This window comes from Hipposideros armiger, unplaced genomic scaffold, assembly GCF_001890085.2.
Source record: "Hipposideros armiger isolate ML-2016 unplaced genomic scaffold, ASM189008v1 scaffold_156, whole genome shotgun sequence".
NCBI classification, from domain to species: Eukaryota; Metazoa; Chordata; class Mammalia; order Chiroptera; family Hipposideridae; genus Hipposideros; species Hipposideros armiger.
Window position 1 is genome coordinate 3,432,724 of NW_017731506.1, and position 6,000 is coordinate 3,438,723.

Sequence of the window (6,000 nt, forward strand, 5' to 3'; positions counted from 1 at the left end):
CCCCATTGGAGAAACTCAGGGGAAAGTATACCTGGTCTCAGCTGTAGCTTTTCAATTAGCCTGTTGACTAATCTTGAGTTCCATTTGTATTTACTAGGTAGAGGACACATGGGCCAGAATGGGTTGTAAAATTGGGTGGTTGAATTAAGGCCTCATGAATACTGAGTGGTTTCATACACGACATATACTTCGTGTATCCTGAATACTAAGTGCCTCTTGCATATTTAGTATATCATGAATATTTAGTTTTTTAGTGCCTCATGAATATTAAGTATCTCTTGGTCCTTGCTTCCCTTTCCATTTAACACATACATGTGCTACATACTAACTCCTTATCTATATACTTAACACATTTAAAGAGTTTCACTGATCTCATTTGTTTTCTTTCATAGAAGAATTCAATATTCTCAGAAAATACAGCATTATACTAACTACCCAAGAACATTGTATATTTAATTTGGTTTAATTTATTTGAATCTCTTTTAATATCTTTCAATATGTTTATTCCCTCCTTAAAGTACTTGTTAATATTTTTAATGATTTGTTCCCAACTACCTTATATCTTTTGTAGATATTGTAAATGGATCTTATAAATCTTTAATAACACTTTTACTGACATACTCTCACCCTATTCAGGCAATATGCTATAGTTGAAAGAACACAATCTTTTGAATCAGGTAAAGTCAGGTACTATACTTACTAGCTATGTGATCTTGGGCTTCTCAACATCTTGGAAGATCAATATCCTCGTTTATAAAGTAAAGATACTAAGACCTACCCATAGCATTATAGTAAAATTTGAGGTATTTTGTTGTGTGGAGCTTTCTTGTGCATTGTAGGATGTTTAGCAGCATCCCTAACCTTTATCCACTGATACCAACAGCACATTCCCACCCACAGTCAAAAAAAAAAATGAATGAGAAAATGTATATAATGTACATAGAATTAGTAAGTTCTCAAATATTGGAAGTTATTATTAATGAGCCATTCTGGGCATCTGGATAACTGAGTGTTTATATTTTATGATCCTATAATCTCTTAATTTAATCAGATTTAACAAAAATATTTCCAATACATATTAAATATCTGCTTCCAAACAGAAAATACAGAATACAATTTAACATTTCATTGATGACTTAAATCATATTCATGAATTATTGTAATTTCAATAGATGGGGAAAGGAATATACACGCAAATGCCTATAGTGCTCTAGGCCATTTATGTCCACCATAGGATTTCTTTCTCATAATAGCTCTTAGAAGTAGGCACTGTTATCCCTATCGTATAAAGGAAGAAGTTGAATTACAGAGAAGTTAATTTCTCTAATATTAAATCACTGCTAAGTGACCAGGCCTGTCTGGAAAGCTTATGGCCTACTCACCACACCAGGCAGCCACATGATAAATCTTTGAGAATGATAATACATGTGGGGCTATCTGCCCTTATATTAAATGGCTCCAGATACTGTGCTTTTTGAGTGTGTGTGTTTGTTTTGCTCTGCTGTAGACCTGAGTAGCAGGCCCTATTGATTCCCTAGGCCATCTTTGTGTGGCCATCCTTCTCTGTAGCCCATACCTCATATTTGTTCCTTGCTAAGAGAACCCCTGCCTGCTCAGGTCTAGGGCAGCCTTGTGACTTCAGGGAGGCTAGACCCCTCCCCAACCCCAAAGATCTTGACTGGTGCCAATTATTGTCATCGATTCTCCTTGCCAATGACTAGTTTAGGTGTGGGCATGTGAAGCAATTTGGGCCAATGAGACATGACAGGCAGTCTATTAGGGGCTTTCAAGCAGAAGTTTGTCCTAGCTGATAATAATAGACCCATGGAAGAAAATGATTCCTCTTCTTCAACTTGATGACATACCATCTTATATCAGCTTGTAGCCAGTCATATGAGGACAAGCCTCAGGGCAAGAACCAACATGCGAAAGATGACAGAGTGAAAAATAGAAAAACCTCACCCTTTAATGATACCATTGAAATTAATATATTGTACATTCCTAGAAGGTACAGCCTAGGTCCCACAGCTGGTGATTTTGTTTTGTTTTGTTTTGTTTTGTTTTTATCTCTATGCCATGCAATGTGCTGAACAATATGTAATACCTTACATGCCTTCTTTCTAGTACGGAAAAAACATTTGAAAAATAAGATCAAAGTTAAGATGGTAACAAAATGATTAAGAGAACCATGTATTCTTTTCTTTGTATTTGTTCTGTATACTTATTTAGGAAATAATCCTATCTCAAGACTATTCCACACTTAAAAAAAATCATGTTAGGGCTGACTACTTCGTTAAAAAAAATCATGTTAGGGCTGACTACTTCGTTACTATAGGAAAAGCAGCAAGGAACGAGATAAGATGCCAGGCAGGTGTTCATTATTGTGCCCGTTTGTAGAACATTGAGAAATCACTATCTTGTCCTTAAAGAGGTGTGTCACATGGGAGGAAGGTAGCAAAATGTTTATCAGGCTCTGAATCCCCTCTGCAGGTCCGCCTACATGGTACACCAGAGGTACCACTATAATCGAGTCTGGTTGGCGAAGTTGTCTTCAGCGTTTTAGGTGTGAAATAACTCTTTACCACTGCTGGTCATATTATTTTTGGTTTTTTCCTCTTTTCCCCCTACTTTTGGAAGCTTAAAGTGTTCTTTTTGTCTAAAAGCATATTAACATGAAGCATTGCAAGAGCTTTTGTACTAGCTGTTGATAGTTTGCGAATCTACCCATGGGCAAAGTAGGACCTATCCACTCTTACAACCTATTTACCTGAGCCTCCCTTATAAATTGTCAAAGATATTCAATGAATTATGGTATGAGTGAATAAATGGGTGCTAGTGTAAAATAAATGTAAATAAATTTTGACTAAGGTTTTCACTCATTCGTTCATTCTCCTTGCTGTTGAAAAATTTATTATATAGTCATGACAAAGTAAATAGATAATTGCAATGAGGAATTCTAGGCTTTATGCTAGAAGTATACACAGGGGATTGTGGGAGAACAGAAGAGCAACTTTTAAAGATGCGTCTTTCAAACAGAGAGAACAGCATGTTCAAAGGGACAGAGAATTGTACATTGTCTATTGTGACTGGAGTGAAGAGCTAATGAAGAGCTAATCTTCACACCTATCTTCTGCTTCCAACATTATTCCGAGAACCACTATCCTCATTACATTAGTCTTTGCTCCTTTCAATTTAGCTCTGGGAGCAAACTCAAGTCATAAGGTAGAAAGGACAGATGGGCAAATTTTGAGCCATGAGTGAGCAGAAATGTTGACTCAATCCATGGGGTAAAGAAAATATATGAGCCCAAAAGAGTAAAGAGTGTGTGAGTCAGCTGGAAATTGGAAGAGAAGCAAACAGATGCCCTGAAACAGGCACAAAGAAAGTAAGGCATATTACAAGGGAGCCCATAATAGTTCTAGACTTGAATTCCTGAGGTATCGCTATTTTCCTTACTGATAATTACCACCTTAAGAAAGTTGATCTGAATGAGTTTCTGTTCTTTACAATTCAGAGAGTCTAATGAAAACCAACCTCTTCAATATACATCCTCTCTGTTGAGTAAGATTCTTCCTTCACTTTCCCACAAACATGTCATTTTTATTTCCGCCTGCCTTCCACATTTTTGTCATTTACCTTAGATGAATTTCCTTTTCCTCTCTCCAACTAATTATTCAGTGGACATCTTGAGCCTGAACAAAGGTGCCGACACTTTGCTAGATGCCAGGGCTCCTGAGATGACTCACACATGGTCCTCGCCTTCAAAGTTGGAAGCACCTAAACATCTAAAGAGATATGATTAAAGTAATTATGGTGTTCCTGACAAAACAGACCACTTTACAGCCCTTAAAATCATTTTATGAAGAATACTTAATTATATGGGGAAATTCACATAATCTATTGAAAAAACAGGTCAGGGTAATGGTAGAGAATATAGGCTTTAGGCTTTGTAGTCACATCAGCCTACATCTTAAGTGGGCTCAGACACATTCAGTGCATGACCTTGAACAAGTCACTAAACTTTTCTGAGCCTCAATTTCCTTATAGATAAAATGGGAATAATATAGTATCTACTTGTATAAGGTCCTGGTGATAATTAAATTAGGTAATATATGCAAAGTACTTAGCATGATGCCAGCTCATAATACATGATCAGTAAATGCTGTCCATTATTAGTTTATCCTAGCATACTAACAAAATTAAAATATACATTAAAGCATGAAAGGAAATATTGTAAAATGTAAGTAATGAATGATATTATATCTGTGTGATATGAATACAAGTGATTTCTATTTTCTTCTTTTTACTTTTATGTGTTTTCTATATTTCCTACAATGACAATGTTTTACCTTATAATACGAAAAAAAGTTATTTGAAACAATAAAGTTCTTTAAAATAGGTTAAATATTTTCAATTTGATTTTTTTAAACAAGTCAAATATTACAAATTTTTAATTAGTAAAGTTAGAATTAGATTCCATTGTAGTTTAAATTGTGACATTATTCTAAACAACACGCTTAAGTACTTTAATTGTATTTTACAATTTAACAAATATGAGAAGATTATGAAGGACAATGAACTTTCCTTAGAAAATAAAATATACCGAATGCATGCTTAGATAGAAAGCTCTGCTTAAAATGAAAAGTTTTAGATTTAAATTTGTTAAGATATGGTGTGTGTGTGTGTGTGTGTGTGTGTGTGTGTGTGTGTGTGACCATGGCAGCAGAATCTGACATAGCATAAAATAAAATAAATAAAAATTGTGAACACTGTTGGTGAAGATGAGAGAAAAGCAGTGCTAATCACTTGGGCAGATTACATAACTACACCAATGCCTGTATTGAGGAATCACATTCTACCTATTCAAAATTGAAGGCAAACTAAATAATAAACAGATACAGCCTCAGAAAACAAAGAACACCTAAGATATTCATGAATCTGGAGGCATCACACCTCCTGATTTCAAACTATGTTATGAAACTATAGTAATCAAAACAGTACAGTATTGGCATAAAAACAGACAACATAGACCAAAGGAACAGAATCACGAGCCCATATATAAACCCATGCATATATGGCTAACTAATCTTTGACAAAGACTCCAAGAAAACATAATGAAGAAAGGACAGCTTCTTCAACAAATGGTGTTGGGAACACTGGACAGACATATGCAAAACAATGAAACTGAACACCTATCTTACACCACCACATACAAAAATCAACACAAAGTGGATTAAAGACTTGAATGTAAGACCTGAAATCATGAAACTCCTAGGACAAAGCATAGGGGATAAGCTCCTTTCCATCAGTCTTGGTCCTCTTGATGGGAGTATAATTGCTGCAGCCACTATGGAGGTTCCTCAAAAAATAAAAAAATAGAACTACCATATGATCCAGCAATCCCATTTCTGGGTATTTATCCAAAGGATATAAAAAAAAGATATTGAAGGGATTATGTTCATTCCATATTCACTGCAGCATTATTCACAATTGCAAAAATACATAAACAATCTAAGTGTCTACCAATTACTAATGAATGATGAATGGATAAAGAAGATATGGTATATGCATATATAGTGGATTATTATTCAGCCATGTTGAAGAACGATATCACGCCATTTGCAGCAATATGGACGGAACTTGCGGACATTATGATAAGTGAAATAAACCAGACAAAGAAAGACAAATATTGTATGATATCGTTCATATGTGAAATCTAAAAAAATAAAAATAAAATAAATATGTGAAGTGGTAGATGTGTTAATTAACTAGATGGGGGGAATCCTTTCAGAATGTATAAGCATATCAAATCACCACAGTGTACAGTTTAAATAAAACAAACTAAATATGAACTTAAAACCTAAAAGACTTTTCCTATTACTATGATATGATACAGGAGCCTGCCTTAAAGGTATACATTTTTATTTATTTTTTTTTATTTTAAAGATTTTTATTGGGGAATTGGGAGATGGGAACAGCACTGGGGAATTGGGGGAAGGG

At 34.9% G+C, this 6,000-nt stretch overlaps 1 long non-coding RNA gene across 2 annotated transcripts in view; it reads right to left on the bottom strand.

Annotated features, from left to right (window-relative positions):
- Positions 1-6,000, bottom strand: part of LOC109387397 (uncharacterized) — a 43,987-nt gene that overhangs the window by 17,110 nt on the left and 20,877 nt on the right. The window contains exon 2 of one of the 2 annotated variants that reach the window (XR_002124980.1): positions 3,637-3,777. This is a non-coding gene — a long non-coding RNA (uncharacterized LOC109387397). Of the gene's footprint in view, positions 1-3,636; positions 3,786-6,000 lie in introns of both variants that reach the window. The other variant, XR_002124979.1, reaches the window with a different exon arrangement.